The sequence below is a fragment of the Dipodomys merriami genome, unplaced genomic scaffold (assembly GCF_024711535.1).
Source record: "Dipodomys merriami isolate MVZ:Mamm:240054 unplaced genomic scaffold, mDipMer1.0.p SCAF_4, whole genome shotgun sequence".
NCBI lineage: Eukaryota > Metazoa > Chordata > Mammalia > Rodentia > Heteromyidae > Dipodomys > Dipodomys merriami.
In genome coordinates, this window is record NW_027205603.1 from 70,823,055 (window position 1) to 70,844,506 (window position 21,452).

Below are 21,452 nucleotides of genomic sequence, written 5' to 3' on the forward strand. Positions count from 1 at the left end.
GTCTGATACAAGAATCTCTTCGTTTAAAAGATAAAACATCAAGAAGTAGGCATACAAAAGGAGGGAGGGGAAATGGGTAGACAGATAGAAGAGAGGGAGAATGCGGTCAATAACCCAATGTATTCAAAATTACAGAATGAGGCAAGGGAGGGGTAAGTAGGGGAGTAACGGATGACAATGTTGAAAGCGATGACATTGATCAAGATGCCTTGTTTCTTGTTTCTTTCTTCTTTTTAACCTAGAATGGAAACTAAGGATCAGCAATCTACATGCAACAATAAGGTGGTCTTAAGGAGACAGCCATTCAGCCAGGGTGATATTCTCTGTATTCCAGACAGAGAAGCAACCTGGCCCATTGTCATGCTGGCCCTATACCCCTGTATTACTTAAGATTAATTATGACTGTGAGAAAAAAGAAAATCTCAAAAAAACTATGGTATGAAAACATAGAGGTTCATTTTTCTTTCATGCAAATGAAGTTTTTGAATGCATAGCCAATGACTAGTATAACTTATGACTCCATGGAATAAAAACTTTGGAAAACCATATTACCCAACTATTGCATCCACATTTAATTCATGGCCAAGAAAAAGGGACAAGAACAGACATGTTTCCATTTAAAAAATGTTTTTCACAAGTTGCATAGTATACTTCTATTTACATCCCTCAGGGAGAAATTAGTCATACATCATACAGACGTGTTAAGATAGCCATGTGTTCAGCTAAAAATAATGAATGTTAGAGTGAAGAAAGAAGGCAATAGGAAAACAGGGAAAGTGATAAGCTATTTCTACCCAACTGGATATCTTAGACTTCTTGTTATATTAAAAAGATCACAAAGGATCAGTATCTATCATTTTAAATGATATTTATTGAAATGAACCCCAAGAAATGGAAACAAGACAGTTTTTATTTTGCATTTGTTTTTGTTTTTCAGATCCCCCCCCCATTTGTCATTGTTTTTGATTTCTGTACCTTTTGTCTAGTATGTAAGTTTATCTGTTTGGGGGAGGGTAAGTGTTACAGAAATGGGACAAAGGGGGAACAATACAGCAGAGACTCATACTATATTGAAAATGAACTATACAACTTGTGGGAGACAGGAGCTCAGAGAGAAAATACTGGGAGAAAAGAGGGAAGAGGTGATACAGTGCAAAAAGAAATGTACTCTTTACCTGACTTATGTAACAGCATTCCCTCTCTATGTACCACTGTTTAAGTAACAATAAATTTTAAAAAAATTCACTAAAGTTCTTTAGTTAAGTTTGATTATATGCAGTTAAATGAAAATTTTCATTAATTCATGACTTAGATCTAAAAGGAGATTGCTAAAGGTAACAGAAGTTGAAATATGATTAATAGAAGAACATGATGGTATGGGAAAATAATGACATGTTGCAGGCTGGAACAGTGGTATTCTTTCTGTAGAATCTGATCAAACTGTTTTCTTAATGATTGTAGTAGTCTAGAATCCAGACCACACATGTATAAGGGGTATTAAAAACTGGTAGGCAATTTGAGTGTTTCCCTATTCTAAAAGCCAACAAATATATGTCTGTGATTTGGAGAAACTTTTGTACATATGCTCCTGGAAATATGTGCAAGAAAGTTCACAGCATCATTGTAATGGGAAAAAATGGAAAAGGAATGAAAAACCATGGAAAAATATATAAATTATGTAATGAATACAAAATTATTCACCAGTAAAAGTTAATGAAACACAAGTATATGAAGCAACAAAAAAATCTTATAAAGGAAAATGTTGAGTATGAAAACAAAACCAACCTTTTGAAGATTTTTGCAATACTAGTTTTTATAATACAAGCAAAACTGAAGCAAATGGTAGGATGTAGGATATTGTACGTTGGTATACTTAACTTATATGACAAGTTACTTTGAAAAACAGTGATTTTATTGACCTAAGATTCTGGTAGTTTCTAACCTCTGTAGAGGTGAGGAAATGAGTAGCTGGAAGGACATAGGAAACTAATATGAGGCTATGATTCAAGATCTTAAGTTGAATGGTTTGGTTTATGCATTAAGCTTATATGTATTTATCTTTATACACATACACACGTATATACATATATACACACAGACACTCTTTTGTATATGTTAACGGAAACATTTTTTAATGATGACATACATGCTGGTATAAACTAATGTCTAAGACAGATCATTAAACAGGCAGCTCTCTTGGTTTGCTTGCATGGGCCAATCATGGGTGCTTATACCAGTGGTTCTATATAATTGCTGATTGTAGAATTTTTACCCTCATATCATCCCAATTGAAATAATAAATTGCAATTTGGTCCTAGAATGTTCTGTTGTTAAGTGGAAACACACCAACTACAGTATAGTGTTTATATATTATGCTTTATCTCTCATAATAAGACCTATTCAGGAACCAATTTAAATTTTAAAACAAAGGTATTGTCTTACTTCACTTAATATGATTTTTTCCAAATCTTTTCATTTCTTTACCAAAGGGGTGATGTCATTCTTTCTTATAGAAGCATAAAATTCTGTTGTGTGTATATACTACATTTTCTTGATTCATTTATCTACTGAGGGGCATCTGGGTGGGCTCCATATCTTAGCTATGGTAAATAATGCTGCAATGAGCATAGTTGTGCTGGGAGCTTTAGTGTGGCCTTGCTTGTGATCATTTGGATAAATGCTCAGCAGTGGGACTGCAGGATCATAGGGGTGCTCTATGTTTAGTCTTTTGAGGAATCTCCATACTGCTTTCCAGAGTGTTTGAACCAGCTTACATTCCCACCAACATTCCCTTTTGGCCACATTCCCACCAGCATCTGTTATCATTTGTTTCCTTGATAATGGGCATTCTAATTGGGGTGAAATGGAATCTCAATGTGAAGTAAACCAGACCTAAAGTAACATAAGCTCTATGGTTTCCCTCATTTGTAATAATTAGTATATGCCTTGGATAGTCCTGGCAGACAATCATGATAGCTCAATACCTATGTACATATGATCATACAAGATGATGCTAATTGAAATAAACTCCAAGATATGGAAACAACAGGACTCTTTTTTTTTTTTTGGTTGTTGACCTTGTTATTACCAATGTACTGTAGTTCTTTCTTTTTATTTCAGTTTTCTTTTTCTATTGGTTTATCCCTGGCAATCACTGTCTTTGATTCTGGTACCCTGCGTCTTGTATATGCATTTATCTGATTTGGGGATGGGAAGAGGAATAACAAAATGCTGAAACAAGGACAAAGGATGACTCATAGCAACAATGATACTCACAAGACAACTTGTGGTTGGGGAGAGGGTGAGAGGGGGGAGGGAAAGGATAGTAGGAGAAAAACAAAAAAGTGGGTAACAATGTTCGACAAAAAATGTACTCATTACATTACTCATGTAACTGTAACCCTTCTGCACAGCATATATACAATAAAAATAAATTAATTAATTAAAAAAGAAGAAAGAAACAAGAGGAATAATAAGATTAAAAACCAATAGAGATCAAAGTGAATTACCTGTATAAGTGACAATATTACAATGAAACCATTTGCATTATTAATTTTTATGGTGAAATAAACAATAATAGTTAACATTTAAGAAAAACAAAGGTATTGGGCATAGCCAATAATTTAAAAAGAAGATACATGGAAACAAAGTGTTTGGGAAGCAACGGTTCACTACAAATGGGAGCAATGGTTCTGTAGAGCAGCGGTCAGGTAGGTGGAAATGGGGGGGGGAGATACTTTTTTCTGCAAATTCTTCAACTGAATAGAGTTTTGTCCTTTATTCATGTATTACCTACTTGGAGCAGTAATGTAAAACAATAAAATCCATTTCTAATGCATTGTTATCTATACTGTGATAGATATTTTCATTTGTGCCTTGTAGTATACTTCATTCATGTGATATAGTTCAAGATGTAATATTTATTTTAGTATTTATTGTTCTCACTTCCATTTGTTGGATATTTGCTTTGACATGCTGTGCTAAACACTTGTAGACACACTAGATTGTCTTGACAAACCTACAAGGTAAGAGTACTACTTACTAGCCGTGGTAGTAAAAAGTTATGCCTTCTGCAAAATTATTCTAGTTCTATCCTATTTATAGTATTCCTATTTCTCCTCAACCTGTGATGTTGCATATGTTAACTGCTAACTGTTTGCCACATCAGTAGTGGTAGTATTCTGAATTACAAGTGTTGAACTCTCTTGCTCAGCTACTTACCACCTATCTAAATCTGAGAAGACTGCTTTGCCTTTCTGAGAAAGCCTGGATTTCTTATTATAAAAAAATGAGGCAATATGACTTGGGATAAAGTAGAAATAAACTGTGAACTAGAACACATACCATAGAAATTGGAGCTATTGTTATTAGTGACCTAGAGTACCTTTTCTAGCAGGAAAGCTACAAATCAATAGAGATATAACTGGAAATAATTTGAAGACCATTTTCATGCTTGTAACACAAGTAACATTTTCTCACTGCTTGCTGCTTTATATAGTTAATAGTTTCATGCATAGCAACAGCCTTGAGGCAGATCAGCAAGAACACAGCCAGCATAGTTTCAGCAGGAAATGTTAACTGATCTCTATCTGTTGTCATGGGCTGGGCCTCAATTAATTTATTTTTTTCAGTTGAAGAGAAAGTAGATGACTTCATGTTGTTTATTGCACACCAACAGATGTAACATTTGGTGATATAATGGAACAAAATTTCTGGCTCTTTCTCTTAAAAGAGTCCTGGCAATATTGCTGAAGATTTTTCATTTAGCCTCAACCTCTTTTTGGATAATTTGGAGGCTATTGCTGCTTCTTCAGCTCCTTTGCCTGAAAAAAAAATCTATGAAAAATACTGCCAAATAACAATGAAAGACCTTGCCAGAAATTAAATGGAAAATAATGTAGAAAATTTTGATTTTATTGATTAGGATAGAAAAGCATCCATGAAAAATATATGCAGAGTTCCAGATGACTGAATAAACTATAAATCCTACTGAATGCCACATCTATGCTGCCAACACTGCAGGAAGTGAGGGGGAAGGTGAGGCATGTAGCTTTCTCATTTTTATAGTCTGGTGAAGTTACCTGGCACCCTTGTCTATGCTCTGGTTTATTTGAGTTTGCCTCGGCACTTTTAATAGCTGAGCTCCCGACCCCCACCTATCCCCTGCCCCAAATCTTCTAGATTAAAAATCAATTCATCATATCAACAAGCTCAGGCCACTAAGTTTATTTTATCACAGAATTCTATTTTTTCTCTCAATAATGCCTCATTCCCCGCTCAGCCTCCTCCAGAGCCCCTTACTCACCCCAGTGGCACTCTGCTGGGTAGCGTTCCAAGTAAAGAATGAAGATTTGAAAATCTGGGGAAGATGTGAACTGCAACCCACATGGAATTCTTTATTTAGATAGATTTTACCCAGAGATCAAAAACAAAAGAAAAATCCCACCAAAATACTGGACCCTATTCTCTTAGCAGAAGCCAGAGAATTAAAAAATGTGTCTAATGATCAGTATATCATGACTGCAAAGAATTCAACACTTATTCTAAGCCATATGATTATTTTTGTAATCCTTTATCCAGGACTGATAGCCATAACAAGAGCTTGATGGGCAATAAATTCTGAGTGTGAGTTTTGGAGTCAACCTGACCTCGCTTCATATTCCTTAAGTAATTTTAGACCACATAATTTGACTGCTGTAACAGAAGGAGATTGAATTCTACCCTACCCAATGGAAGCCTAATGAAACAAGACAGCAGTCCAAGCAATAAATGCCACAATTAGGCCAAAATGGTTGAAATGCATGGTCATTACATTGTATGTTTACTGCAGTGGAAAGAGAGTGCATTTGAAGTCAGGAAATATATACATTTAGAATCTTAGAATGGGCATTTACAGGCAAGGTGATCCTAAACTCTTCAGCCTCAACTGGGCTAGGGAGTGTAAGCATGTAATTCTAGTTACCTGAGAGGAGATCAGAAAGTTGTATTTCAAAGCTAGCCCAAACAAAAAGATATCTTCATGACTTCATTTCAACCAATTGCTGGGTACGGTAGTGAACATTTGTTATTCCCAGCAATTTGGGAAGCACAAGTAGGAGGTTCAAAGTCCAGACCAGCTGGAGTAGAAATCAAGATACTAACTTGAAAATAACCAAGAAAAAAATGGGGCTGGAGACATGACTCAGAAGGTAGAACACCTGCCTAGCAAAGCAATCTGAATAAGCATGAGTCCTAGAGTGGGTAGGGAAACAGAAATAGGGGAGGGAAGAGGAAGATGGGGTTTCAATATTCCTTTCAAGGACAAAATCCAGTGTCTTATTTTCTGTTCACTGGCTCCTACCTCCTAAAAGTTCTATCACTGCCAATAGTACCAAAGGCTAGGCACATTCAAGGTTCAAATCCCAATTGAGGGTCATATGAATTGTTAAAGACAGATGTTGGAGAGCTGAAAGACTGAGGTGATATGCCATTTAATATTCATCATTTCCCTCGCATATGCTTTGTAAAATTAAAATTGGATAAGATGAATATGTTGGGTTCAACTGCCATACAGTGACCTATCACAGGAATGATTTTATGTGACCAAATCATCTAACATTCATGATATAAACCATTGCTGAGAAAGCTTCCACTATGACTTTCAGAATACATTAACATGCAGACCCCACAATATGTCTAACAGCTGTTTACTTGATTCCAGGTGCAATCCTCAATGGCTTTAGATAAAGTCGCATGAGAATCAACCCATCTCCTAGGGTGGGAGATATGGGTTAAAAAGCCAAGTGCACCAGCGTAGTCATGCTGCATTGGTCACAAAAGCTGTTTTAGGAGACGAGTTGCCAATAGCAGAGCTAGACAACTATTAGCCAGCCCATTCTGAGTGTGGTTTTGACAGAATGCATCTGTTGGCAGGAGCCAGAAAGGCAGCAAATGCTTGTGGCTTGTTCTTGCTCTGACTGCAACATTAACTTCTCCTAACCTTTATTTGGCAGTGTGCCTGAAGCTCTCCTTAGCAAAGATTCAATTATCCCTTTGCCCTTTCTCAAAATTCTCTCCATGTCATTTTGTAGTCTGGCTGCAGCAATGTCATGCCCGATGACTGCTGTCAGATATGAGCCCTAGCCAAGGGTGTCATTAGCTGCAGAGGGGACAGTGATGTAATTTTACACCATGATCTATAGTGAACAACCCTGGGAGTGCTACAACCCCAAAAGCTTTTACAGGTTCAATGCTAAAGCCAGGCTGCCAGCACAAAGGGAAGGAGATGATTTGTTTGCTTTGGGATTGGGTTGAGGTATAGGCTGACTGTATCAGTTACAGTGTTCGGTATTCTCTTCCTCACAGCTGTAATCCAACAGCTTCTGGATCTATAGATTAAATGAATATCCAGGGCAGTCTCCCTCCTCTCCTCTCCCACCCTCCCTCCTTCTCTCTCTCCTTCTCTTTCTCCCAATATTATGCCTCTTCTTTCTGAAGATATCCAGAAATCCACCTGACTAATATCTTTCCTAGCTTTTAAACTATTCTTACTTTACAATCTTTTGTGAATGAATTTTGTGTGTGTCTCTGGGTGCTAAATTGTGCTTAAGTTGTGTCTATGTATGTCTTTCCTTTGTGGAAGAATCAAACTTAATTCACTTACCTTATTTTGATGTCAATTTACTTGTCAATCATGCCGTCATTAATTCAATAAACCCCTATAGTATAATTAATACAGTATTCTATTACACCTTAGAGATGAAAAGCAGCATACTATTATGGTTCCGAATATGGTTTTTAGAGTCAGAAATTTGGCCTTCTGCATATACTTACCCATTTATTTGATCTTATATTGTATTTTCTAATCTTTCTACACTGTAGTTTCCCCATCATGCAAATAAAAACTAAGTCATAGAGTTCTTATAAGGATTAAATTAGAAAAAGGTATTTGCATAGGGGCTGGGTTATAGCAAATATCTAACACAAGTAAACCTTTATGAATAGTGAGTGACTCGTGAAAATTACTTTCCTTCTTTTTTTTTTTTTTTTTTTTTTTTTTTTTTTTTTTTTTTTTTTTTTTTTTTTTGAGTCATGGGACTTGAACTCTGGGTCTGGGTGCTGTCCCTCAGCTCTTCAGCTCAAGGCTAGCGCTCTACCACTTGAGCCACAGCACCACATCTGGTTTTCTGGTGGTTTATTAGAAATGAGTCTCATGGACTTTCTTTCCTGGGCTGGCTTTGAACAGTGATCCTCAGATCTCAGCATCCTGAGTAGTTAGGATTCCAAGCATGAGCCACCGATGCTGGGCTTCCTTTTTTAATTAACTAATTATTATTTTTCTTGTTATTGTAAAGGTGATGTACAGAGTAGTTGCAGTTACATAAGTCAGGTAATATGCACATATGGTTTTGAATAGTATCACCTCTTCCCTCCTTTTATACCAAATTTTCCCTGTAGACCCCACCCCAAAAATTGTATGGTTCTTTTTTTTCTTTTTTCTTTTTTGGTCTGTCATGGGGCCTGAACTCTGGGCCTGGACACTGTCCCTCAGTTCTTCAGTTCAAGGCTAGTGCTCCACCACTTGAGTCATAGTGCCACTTCTGGCTTTTTCTGATAGTCCCATATCTAGAGTTTTTGTTCACAGAGGCCACAGGCAAAAAATATGCAACCTTCTTCCTGTTCTATCTACCCAAAGTATCTGCAGGTAATTACTCATGGCACTCAGTTTTATTCTCTACTTAGATACTTATATAAGGACATTTATAATGTCAACCAGACTATCCAAGATTTAGACAACTGCTTTTTGAAATACATTTCAAGGATTTATTGTAATATATATATATACATTACTCTCTTCCAAAAAAATTAGTCAACCAGGATTCTTTGCCATCCAATAACCACATGAAACAGGCTTAGCCACAGGATGTGGAGCATTCCCTCAGAGGCTTTGGAAGGAATCTTAAAGATTCATTCTCCACCCAGTACATTTCTTCCTATGCTTCTGAAATGATCATGATTGAATCCAGTAAGTCTAGGAAATAATTTCTGGCATTTCAGTTTTCATGCTGTTATCACCAAAGACCCAAACTGACAAAACAGGCATCATCTTCAATAAAGTGTTGAGGGAGGAGAGCCTCTTAAAACATAAATAAAATAAATAGGGCACAGGCCAGAATCTATCATCTCTCCAGTCTCACTCAACTGAATTTTCAGAGAGTCAAAGCACAGAAGCACATAATAGACACTGACATGATGTTTACAGCCTCCTCCATGTTGTATCCCCTCCATTCTGGAAGAAAATGTACTTAATTATTTAATATATGTTCCTAAGCTGAGGATAAAACAGCTGATGCTCATGAGTAGGCAAAAAAATCTATTTGAAGTCTACTCATCATTATGTAATCTCAGGATTTATTGTAGCCTCCTCCTCATTTTCTCTGACTTCTTAATCTGCTCTCTTTTAAATGAATTTCCATGAGTAGATAGGAAGTTTAATCTTAGTGATGACAGTTTCAATGACCAAGAACTTCCAAAGCTAAACTCAGGAATTTGATTCTCCAGCATCATATTCTTATATATACTTTCTTCCCCATGATACTCTCTTACCTGATAGCTTTTCCATTGATATATTTATCATCTGCTGTAACAATTTCTATGGTATCATTTCATGTAAACCTGCTTCCTTAACTAGGTGAAATCACCTGGTAGCTTCTGGCTTTGTCTTGCTTACTTTTATATTCCATTGTAGGAAAATACATCGACTATAACATTCAGTCAATACAATTTACTGAGTATATGCATATATACATACATACATAAATACATACAGATATACATGCATATGTATATACACATATATATAGGTGTATATGTATATACATATATACTCATAAGAATAAATGTCCCACAAATTTGTTTCTTTTACTTTTCCAGCATGGTCATTCCTGTATTTCCTCACTGTACTAGGCAGCTTTGTGTCACTACAAAAATGCCAAGATAATTAACTTAAAAGAAAAACTGTACTTTAATCATTTCAGCAGTTCTAGTGCAAGATTAGATAGACATATGCTTTGGGCCTAGTGGAAATGTGTACCAGAAGAAATTCTGGCCTCAAGGTGAAGAAACAAACCCAAAGATTAGGGTATATGGCTTGGTGGTAGAGCACCTGCTTAAGTATATAAACGGCAATCCAAGCAACACACACACACACACACACACACAAATACAGAGACTAGGACACACAATCCCTTTCAGGAGTATGGTCCTCCCAACAGGCCTCAAATATCACAGATATTAAGGTTCTATTCCCCCCAAATAGTGCTATCATGGCACCAATACTTTTACTCACAGAACTTTGCATGACAGTCAATATACAAACTATAGAACTCATTTTCATATAATTCATAATTTTCACAGAATAGACATATTGCTGAATATCAATTAAACTCTTTTTTACCCACTGAAACCAACACTTCATTCCAACACAACACTTTCCACTTGTTATGCTTCAAATCAGTACAGATAAAATAGTTGTGAGTTAGTCATTGTGGAACGTAAACCTGACACTGTTAAAGGAGAAGAGCTTCATTTCAGGGAATTCCAAAAAAATGTTAATAACTTCCAAAGCATTAGTATTTCTTGGGAACTTGCTATGCAAATACATATCTAAGAATGAGATCATTTTCATAGTGTTAGATGTCTTTAATAAAGTAAAATTCAAATATAGTATACAGTCATATTGGAGATTTTATAAGGAATACAAAAGAAACAACTGGCCATTGACAGTTGATATTAACATGTATAGATTAGATCATTTGGGGTGACCAGAAGGTTGTCTGACAGTTTTTATATTTTGTGAAAGAATGTCTATACTTACTGTGTTCTGAGAAATAAGTAAATATGTATTACTTAGGAATCAAAGCAGCTATGTAAAGAACCTTTCTAGTAAAAGGTCTAATTCTTTAACCAACATTTTTTTCAATTAACAATATTTACATCTGAATTAATAGCCTTCTCTATGAGAAATGATAATGATATCAGAATCATCCATCAGGCAGGTGTAGGTCTGCTGTTTGACAGAATAATCAGAATTAACCATTATTTATAAGCATTAATAATTCTTTCACCTATGAAGATTATAGGTATCTGATGATTTAATTATTCTTTCATGCACACAATCTGATACTGAAGTGTTTAGGAAAAGAATAGAAGAGTTATTGAAAAGGTGGTTGGGGTAAATAGTGGTGAGGCATGAAATTTGATTCCTATTTGATCTTTTCACTTTAGTCTAAGAATAAGGATCTTCAGAAACTCCATTTCTATCCACACAGAGAGAACAAGAAAGTATTTTATGGGGTATTCAATTTCTCTTTTGCCTTCACAACATAGCCAAATAGGAGCACATGCTAAAGTGACCACATAGCAAAGCGACTGTAAGCCAAGAAGAAGAAAAGCTAGTTTAACAATGACATCTATGACTTTACAGGTCTTTTAGATTTTCAACAGATGTGACATTTTCTTTTTTTTTTTTTCTTTTTTTGATTGGTCATGGGGCTTGAACTCTGGGCTTAGGCGCTGGTCCCTGCACTCTTCAGCTCAAGGCGAGTGCTCTACCGCTTGAGCCACAGCGCCACTTCTGGTTTTCTAGTGGTTTATTGGAGATAAGAGTCTTATGGGCTGGCTTTGAACCGTGATCCTCAGATCTCAGCCTCCTGAGTAGCTAGGATTACAGGCATGAGCCACTGGCACCCGCTAGACGTAACATTTTTCTATAGCCATTTTTAAACCAAAGAAATAACAAAATAAATTAAAAACATCAAAAGCCCTTCAACACTTAGGGATGAATAAAAACACCATCCCTTTCCCAGGATGATAAAGGGAAGGATTCAAAAGAAGAGAATAGAAATAAGAGTTACTTGTTTTTCCTCATTAGTCGTAGACAGAATGTACCTAAAAGTCTAGAAATATACATATTGGATGGTATGTAAGAGGGTACAAATAAATTCACTGAAGTATAATAGACTCTATGAAGAGATCAAATAGTATAATCTTTTGGAAAGACTGGGTAATAGCCTAGCCCAACAGAACCAGCATTGGGAAATGGGTACATGTAAGAAGAGTGGAGCCAAAGGGAAAGGGGTAGATTAATCAAGGGAGGAAGCGGGGGAGAATACAGTCAAGAACTCATTGTATATACCACAAAACATTAAAACAATAAGGGAAGAGGTGGGTTGAAGGGGGGTCAGAATGTCAAAGGATTACCTCTGATCCGATGCACTGTATTCTCAAATTGCTTTTGTACAACTACTTAAAGATGATAGAAAAACACCTTTGAAAAAAAGAGAGAAAAAAGAGAATACAGTTTTAGCTATGGCGGATCAGTAACAGAATAAAGATGCATTTAAAAACTTAATTCCTAGATTCCATCTACATTTCTACCTATTTGGAAATAGCAGTCATTTTAAGATGAGGAGAATTTCAGACCCTTTCTGTGAGGATGATAAAGTTGTTTAAAAATAAAAGATCATGAGGCCACCATATTTTATTGGATGCTGTTCTAAGAGACAGAACCTTTTTGTATTCTGTTTGCTCTTTAGTCGGCTGGTGGAGGTCAAGCCAGCAGGTAACACAGGGAACATGAACTTGAACTACTACTCAAAGAAGAAAGTTCTCCACTGTCCAGCTCATCTCACTCCATTGTATCTCTACTTACAATTTACTGACCACTAGTAACACTTGGATCTAGTTTTTATATATATTATTTTCCACTTTCCCAGGTATCTTTAAGAGTAAGATTAGTCTTACTTTGCCAGAGATAAACCCCTCTTCACATTCTCTGCCTACCCATAAGAATTCAATGAAGCTGAGTCCATTAAAAGTCTAAACAATCTGCTTCATGATGCTTTTTGGTTCTAATGTTTCTAAGCTTTCCAGCCTCTTCCTGTTTGATTTTTGTCACATCTAATCAACGTGGGTATCATTTCTGAGAATACAGATTTGACACATTTGCTGGTCCTTGGCTTGCTAGTGTTTGACCTTAAATATAAAAATTGAAAATTGGGTACACATGCCTGCTGTTCTTACTTGAATGAACTGGACATTCAACTTCACATTTGAACTAGTGCTCAGGTTTTTAACTAATTCTGAAAAGAGACCTTCAGGTCTGGCACATCTGCCTTTCTGAGGTACTTCTTTTTCATGTGTCAAACAATACTACAATTATTAGTCAAGCATCTAAAAAATCCTTCTTTCTAAAGGGCTTTAAGAGGTAGTGGTGGACTTGTCACCCATAGACAACAGAACTTAGCTAACAACTTAGCTCTTTATTTATTTTTTCATTTAGCCAATATAATTACTTTTTTTTATTTTAGAAGACCAGGGCATGAAAGAGGAAGTAGATTAAGAGAGATGTTAAGAGAGATGATTAATTGGCAATAAAAAAGTTTGAAAACATCCAATTTCCTTTCACATTGAGGTTTGGTTTTTAATTATATATGTTATATATAAGAATATATTTATATTCCTGACCCAGTTCAGGGTTAAGAGTCACCTGGACAATCCTATTAATACAATATACATAGAAAGACATATTAATACAGATGTTAAGATATTAATATAGAATTAGATATGAATATCTATAATTATATAGATATATTGATTCAGCTATATATTCTATAATCTCTCTCTCTCTATATATATATATATATCAATATATAATAGAATGAACTTGAAAGTTCCTGAGCCTTACCAAAATCTATTTATAGGCAACTTCAGTACTCTACTATTACGTTTGGTATAGTCTACTACAAAATGACATTCATAGAAAACTGAATGAGTAATATTTCTTCTTTGTATGTCATTTCTTCATAGAAAGTCTCATATCAAAACAGAAAATACCTTATTGAAACTGTTATTTCAGTAACCTTTATCAATATTACAAAAGCCCAAGATTTGTTGCATACTTAATTCACTAGAGAAAGAGCTTTTAACAAAATGAACTTCTATGCTTCTACCCTAAATTATGATCTGTGATGTACAATAATTAGAAAGTTGGGAAGGCTCATTTAAAAGGTTCTCAGCATTCTGGCCCAAAGTCTTTCTGAGGGAGATTTTCTCTGTAAAAATAGAAAAGTTTGTTGGAACCAGCCTGTTTGTTCCTTGTCAGAGTATTAGGAAAAACAGAAAATATACTGAAGATTATTTTCAGTAAGATCAGCACAGTCTAACTACCATTGCAAGTACTTGTATTTACTGTTTTTCTCTAATATTTAAAAGTCACCACCAGGGTTTGGGAATGTGGCTTACTGGTAGAGTGCTTGCCTCTCATGCATAAAGCTCTGGGTTCGATTCCTCAGTAACAGATACACAGAAAAAGCTGGAAATGATGCTGTAGTCAAGTGGTAGAGTGCTAGCCTTGAGCAAAAGAAACTCAAGGACAGTGCCCAGGTCTGGAGTTCAAGCAGAGGACTGGAAAAAAAAAAAGAAAAAATAAATAAAAATAAAATAAAACAAAAGTCACCACCAGATGATCTTGTCCAGAAAGTTATCAATTAGATAATATTTGAAAGTATTCAGTAAAAGCAGCAATGAAGAATACCTTTATCATTGGATTATTAATTAGTGGGTTAACATTTTGGTTTTGTAGAATCATTAAAATGTTCAGTACAGAGGAAATGAAGGCTTATCTTTTGGTTGCAGTAACAAAATGTCAGTATAAACCTTCAAACATTTCAAACAAAAATTATATAAGTGCCATGAGAATTTTGTGAATGACAACAGATTGAAAGTAATTTTCCAAATAAGAGAGATTTTTGCAAAATTCCCACTGAGCCCCATTCATGGGAATATGGGAAGAGCTTCTATAATGGAATTTGTACAGTAGATCCCATTTCTTCTCCCGGAGGTCTGACACCTGAAGTATTGGAGTTTCTTTCATCCACACACAACAATATAAACAGTTTAGGCTCTTAACAGAGAGATCAGTAAACAGAGTAGAGATTCAGTAAGTTTGTCAGAAGTTTTGACAAAAATCAAACATTTGAGCGGTATAGAAGCAGAATAAACATCAGTTATAATTCAAGTGTGACAAACTATACTTTTGTGATTTGTCACCATCTCAACTCATATCAAGCCTTAGTTCCTCAAGGAAGTCTTAGTGCTAGAGCCCTTATGACTAGATTAATGCCATCTAGTGGGAATGAAGTTGAAGAATAGAGCAGAGAGTGGTTACTACTGATTGAGGGTGGGTAGAGCGGGGGAGATATATAAATCTTATCCATAACTATAAATATATATAAAGATATATCTATATATTTATATGTACTTTTATATATACACATATATACATACATGTATAAAAATATATATATACATATATATATATAAAGATATATAAATCAAGAGGTGTACTATTCAACATGGTGATTAGAGTTAGTAACCATACACTGACACCTTGTAGACTAGAAAAATTCTGAGTTAAAGTGATCTTGCCTCAGAAACAACATGTAGATAGATAAGTATTGCATATGTTTTAGTCACTCCATAGTATGTGTATACTTTAAAACATCACTTTGTATGCAATACTTTAAATTTTATTTACCAATTTAAAAGTATTGGTGTGAGTTCTATCTTGTTTGAAGTTTTCTCTTCAGCCTTCCCACACAAAGAATTATTTATTGTTAATCCATATACTCATCCTTAGGCAAATTTCCAATTTCCCTAGCAGCATCTTTTCTTAACTTGGTATTGCAGGTACTTCATCACAGCAAGTCACAGTTTTTAAATGCTATTTCAAGGTCAAATTTTTCATTACATTTCCTTTTTTTCCTTCATTAGATTTTTATGTGTAGGTACTTCTTGTCAGAAATGTGTTTACATGCTAAATAGCTCATGGACTGACTTTGTGAATAGTTTATAATAGGAGATTTATGAGGATGATATTTAATCTGTGAGCTAAAACTTCATTGAATGTCACAGAAATAAAAAATTAAACCAATATCATTTAATACAGTTAGAAATAATTATTCTGCTTATCTAGTTTTCTTATTATAGTAGATTGAAATCAATAGTACTTCTCAACATCATTATAAGTATGTTATTAAATTAGACCATCTTTGATTGTTAAACTGATATTTTTTCCATGTATATTATGACACAAATTATAACTTCATAAAAGCCCCAGAAGAAGAGGGGAAACTGATGAAGTATAGTTCAGCACAAATAATGCCATCTAGCTTCCAGCTAAATTATTCATGGCAGCTATTTATATGGTGTAATTCCTGTACTTACCTGACAATATGCTGACAAGTTCATCCTACTAAATTTTACTCAGTTGTCTTATTCAAGACTCAGAAGTAAAAGAACAATGGGATCTCTTTTCTTCATATTTAGATTATATTTTTATTCTTTCAAAAAATTAAGTTATTAAGTTGATAGGAAGTTGGTTCATCTTTGAGGCTCTTTTAAAGATAACTGTAATTAGAAGACAAACTGGGTCGTCCAACCTGCTTTATGATTTAATGAATCACTGACTTATGGGACTGCCTTAGTTTTTGACAGTCAACTTCCTCCTTCATCGTGAAGCATTGTCTCTATAGTGTAGAACCAGTCTCACTGCGATTCACAGAAAAGTTCCCCTATCTCCCCTTGGAAACTCATTCCATTCACTACCTGGATATGGGAATAGTCTTCTTAATGAATAGCTAAATGATTTATCTTGATGTTTTAATCCCCTTATATTGGTTCAAGAGGTCAAGTGAAAATAAAATTAATTCTTGATTTTCATTTTCCTTATCTATTGAACTTTTTTTTTTTACAATCATAGATAATTGGGTGAGCTCAAATCCTGCACCCATCACTCACCAGCTGTGTGACTTGAGGATTTATTTCTTAATTTTACAACAACATTTTTGTTCATAGGAAACAATAGTGCCTACTTCAAAGTGCTCTTATGAACACTGAATAAAGTTTGAGTTAATATCTGTAATTCCTTGAATTATAATCCTAGCATATTTTAAGAGTTACAACAAATGTGTTGAAAAAAAATTTTTTGGGGGGTTCTGGTCGTGGGGCCTGAACTCTGGGCCTGGGCGCTGTCCCTCAGCTCTTCAGCTCAAGGCTAGCACTCTATCACTTGAGCCACAGTGCCACTTCCAGCTTTTTTCTTTTTGCTTAGGTGCTGAGGAATCAAACCCAGGGCCTCCTCAGGCATACAAGGCAAGCACTCTACCACTGAGCCACCTTCCCAGCCCCTGTGTTGAAAATTTTTAAATTCATTTGGAGGACAAAAAAGAAAAACATATAAAAATACAACAAAGAAAAATCTAACGATGCTCTAGTGGAAGCAAATATCAGTATCATCGATTTCTTCACTTAATGTTAGTTCATGATATTTCTTCATTTCCTTAAAAACCTTTGACATTTAGTGATTTTTGCACCAATCCATGTTGTAAGCCTGAAAATCTCAATATTGCTGAGCTATGATGTTATTTTGGGTTTACTACTCTTTTAAAAGGCTAATGCAGTAATAAATATATTTTCAAACTATCATTAGTATCTTTTTTTGTTTTGTTTTGTTTTGTTTTTGTTGTTGTGGGGCTTGAACTCTGGGCCTGGGCGCTGTCCCTGAGCTCTTCAGCTCAAAGAGAGCACTCTACCACTTGAGCCACAGTGCTACTTCTGGCTTCTGGTGGTTAATTGGAGATAAGAGTCTCATGAACTTTCCAGCCTGGGCTGGCTTTGAAACGCAATCCTCAGATCTCAGCTAGGATTCCAGGCATAAGCCACCGGCACCTAGCCAATCATATCATATCTTTAAATATTGCTATTCTAAATTTTTTGAAGAACATTTGAGAGAATGGAGATAGACAGACAGATAGATTATGTATACATATACATGTGTGTGTGTGTGTGTGTGTGTGTGTGTGTGTGTATGTGTGTGTGATTGACTTATGTTCCAGAAAGAAATGACTCAAGTTCCTATGAGGAAATGTATGATAGTACGTCTCACAGAAACATTCAATGTTGCTTTTAAAAAGGGAAAAAATGATCTTAGTTTGATAGAAAAGTGATATTAATTTAACATTTTAATTCAGATTATTGATTCCTCATTCTTGTGAATGTTTCTATATATTTACAGTCATAAATTAGTTAATATTTTGTATCAAGTCATGTCTTAGCCTTTGGCTGATGAAGTTGAATTTATAGTTTTTTTTATGCTGTTCTTTGAGTCTCATGTTGTAACTTGACTCCAAGGATGAGAGGTTACATGAACATGGAGATCAGACTGACAAGAATGTGGCATAGTGGAAGAATTCATCATGACATTACCCACACAAGTCAGGAACAATTATGTGACCAGTATGGGTTAGCTATGACTTTAGGTAGTGTGAAGGTAAGAGTAGGTCTTTGTTCTCTCATAGTTTAAAGTCCAGTTGGGGAAAAAATAGAATGAGTTCATGTAACAATTAGTGATTAATATAAAGCAGCCAAGCCAATAGAAGAGAACTGTGAAATATACCCAGTAGGTAAAAGAGTTATTTAAAGGAAAATGATCTCCCTTTTCTTTAAATTGAGTAATCACCAATAATGGGTACAACTGGCAGAAAGAAGGGGAGGGTTCAGGTGAAAGGAACTACAGAAGTTCATAACAGCCTACATTTTTTGTAAGACCTGGTTAGAAAGCCTCAGCTAATCTATTTAACAACTTACCTTAAGAGTATTAACTCATCAGGATGTCTGGGTTTAAATTCCAAATCTTTTAATGAATTTTGTAATCTTGGGCAACCAAATAATTTTACAGGAAGCCTAACTTGGCTTAATCATCAGGATTTATAAATGTATTCACAGGATTATTGTGGGGATTTGATGAGTAAATGTGAAAATCAGAATCCATAGTTGGCTCTAAAAATTAGCTGATGTAAGCACCAATTTACTGAACTAAGTAAATTATTGTAATAGGATATCATAATGATTCTTCCCACATCAATAACTATGTAAATTTTGGCTAAAAACTGGGCAGATCTGACGCTGAAAAGGAAAGGCACAGACGGGAACCGTCAGGATTCTCGTGTTTTGAAGTGGAGTGTCCAGCTCTTCCTTCAGGTTAGTTCATTGTTCATCTCAGTCCTCCCACTTCTGTACCTTTTCCTCTGAATGGGACAGCCTTGTTTTTTCTCTAGAAGGTCCAAGTCCGCCTCAACTTTCCAAAGATAAAATTCAGACTTTTCATTACTACTTCCTAAGTAAAACAAATACAATTGATATTCCAAAACTGGGTTAAAATAGAAATGTTAAAATATTAATAGTGTAAGAAAGCACTATATTAGTTTAACCCTAAAAAGGATAAAGGAACTTAGAAAAATTGGAGCAGTGAATGTGAAGGTTTTAAATTGGATATGGTCTTTTATCATCATCATCATCATCAACGTCATTATTATTATTATTATTATTTGACACTCCTCACTTCTAAAGGTGAAGCCTAAATTCCCTCTCCAGGACTGTAGGCTGCATCTAGCAACTATTTTAAATATTGGGAGGTGGTAGAAGTGATGTTAAGGACATGCAAAATTTGACCATAGAACACTTGGTAACACATTGGATCACTTCGCGTCAGGGGAAGCCGGCAGCCATTTTGTGAGGAAATCCAGAAAGTCCTACGGAGGTAACCCGGAAGCAAATCTGGATCTCTTGCTGTCAGTCAGCTTCATCAACGTGAAAGAGATACTTTGGAACAGAATTCTCCAATTTCTGTAAAAGAGACTGAAGTTTAGAAAAACATTGACTGAAAATTTACAAGTAAACATTGAGCCAAAGCCCCTGAACTAAGCGTGCCCTTAAATATCAAACAGAAATTGAAGAAGAATAAAGAAAGTAGAATAAAGTAAGAAAGTCAGATAAAGGTTTAGATTATTTTTTAAGGTACCAACCTTGGGGCAATACGTTATACAGCAATATGTAACTTCTAGACTGAACTTGATACAAATAGAGATTTCACCATGAAATACTAATTTAGCAGTGAAAATAGTAACTAATTGAGCAGAGTCAAAAGAACCCCAAATATTTTTTAGTGAACTACAGGGATGACTTGGTCAACAGAAATGACAAAAAATAATTAGAGAAAGCAAACAAAAACAAATTTCTTACTTATAAACAGGCTATACTTTATGAATGGCACAGTCTATTCACTAAATCCTTATCTTCTTTATTCTGGATATAATGCTATATTACATTTCTCAGTTTCCCTTTGCAGTTCAAAATGACAAGAATATCAAGTGCTAACTAACTAAACGTGAAACTCTCTGCCTGCTAGCTATAGACCGACAACCAGTGTGATCTTGGAAACTACATGTTGAAGATGATAGTCTACAAGTCTCTGGCTCTGATTGTGGAGAAGACAGCTCTCCAACAGAGTGATGGAAGGTAGTTTCCTAATGCTTCTTTGGAGCTTCTCAGCCACCAAGATTGGGGAAGTCAGTGAATAGTATCAGTTACGCTGGTTTCTTAACCACTTCATTGGTACAAGCTAGTCATTTTGAACCACTTAAATAAAAAGACAGCTGGGAAATGTAGTTCTGATATAGGCTTATGCTCTCATGAAGCAACTGTACCTAAGGAACAGGGAGCATAGGTCTTTAGTGAATCTGCCAGATTTAATCTGTTTTTAAAAAAATTATTATCTTTAAGTAGTTGCAAAAAGAAGTTTCCATATAACAAAGCAGTTTATGAATACATTATATCTCGATCAGTATCATTCCCTTCAACCTTCTCACCCACCTTTTGCCTTATTTTTCTGAATTTTGTAGTATATACATTGAATTCTTGACTGTATTCTCCCCACTCTTCTCCTCTTCATTCATCTATCCCTCTCCTCTTGGTTCCACCCCACGCCTTACAAATACTCATTTCCAGATGTTTATGTTGTTGGGCTTTGACTTTGCCTAAGAAAATACACTATTTGAGTTCTCCCTTGAATCTACCATATTTCAGTGAATGCATTTGTAATCATTTGTATGTCACCTGAAGTGTTTACTTATGTGTTTATAGGCCAATAGCTTAGCTTCCACATGTGAAGGAAACCATGCAACTTCTGTCTCTTTGGGCCCACTTACTTCACTTAATATTTTTTTCCAAGTCTTTCCATTTAAAAAAAAATGGAATACTATCATTCTTTTTAATAGATGAGTAAACTTTCACCATGTATATATACCATATTTTCTTTTTATTATTTTATTTTTATTGTTATTGTAAAGGTGATGTACAGAGGGATTAGCTACATAAGTCAGGTATATACTTGATTTGTTTGTCCATTGAGGGGCATTTGGACTGATTGCATACCTTTGTTTTGGTGAATAGTGATGCAATGAACATGCATGTGCTGGTGGCTTTACTATAACCTGGGTTGTGATCCTCTGGATAAATTCCCAGGAGTGGAACTGCTGGGTCATAGGGAAGTTTTATGCATAGTCTATTTTCTT

General features: G+C 35.3%; 1 long non-coding RNA gene across 2 annotated transcripts; it reads right to left on the bottom strand.

Moving 5' to 3' along the window:
• Window positions 1-7: 7 nt before the first annotated feature.
• LOC138806312 (uncharacterized) lies at window positions 8-19,268 on the bottom strand. 2 transcript variants are annotated; one of them, XR_011365782.1, is made up of 4 exons: window positions 18,688-19,268; window positions 14,284-14,445; window positions 12,241-12,307; window positions 8-238 (listed from the first exon to the last, which is right to left on the bottom strand). It is a non-coding gene; the product is annotated as an uncharacterized lncRNA (long non-coding RNA). The 2 variants fall into 2 exon arrangements; XR_011365781.1 differs by lacking the exon at window positions 18,688-19,268 and having other exon boundaries at window positions 14,284-15,211.
• Between the last annotated feature and the right edge of the window lie 2,184 nt (window positions 19,269-21,452).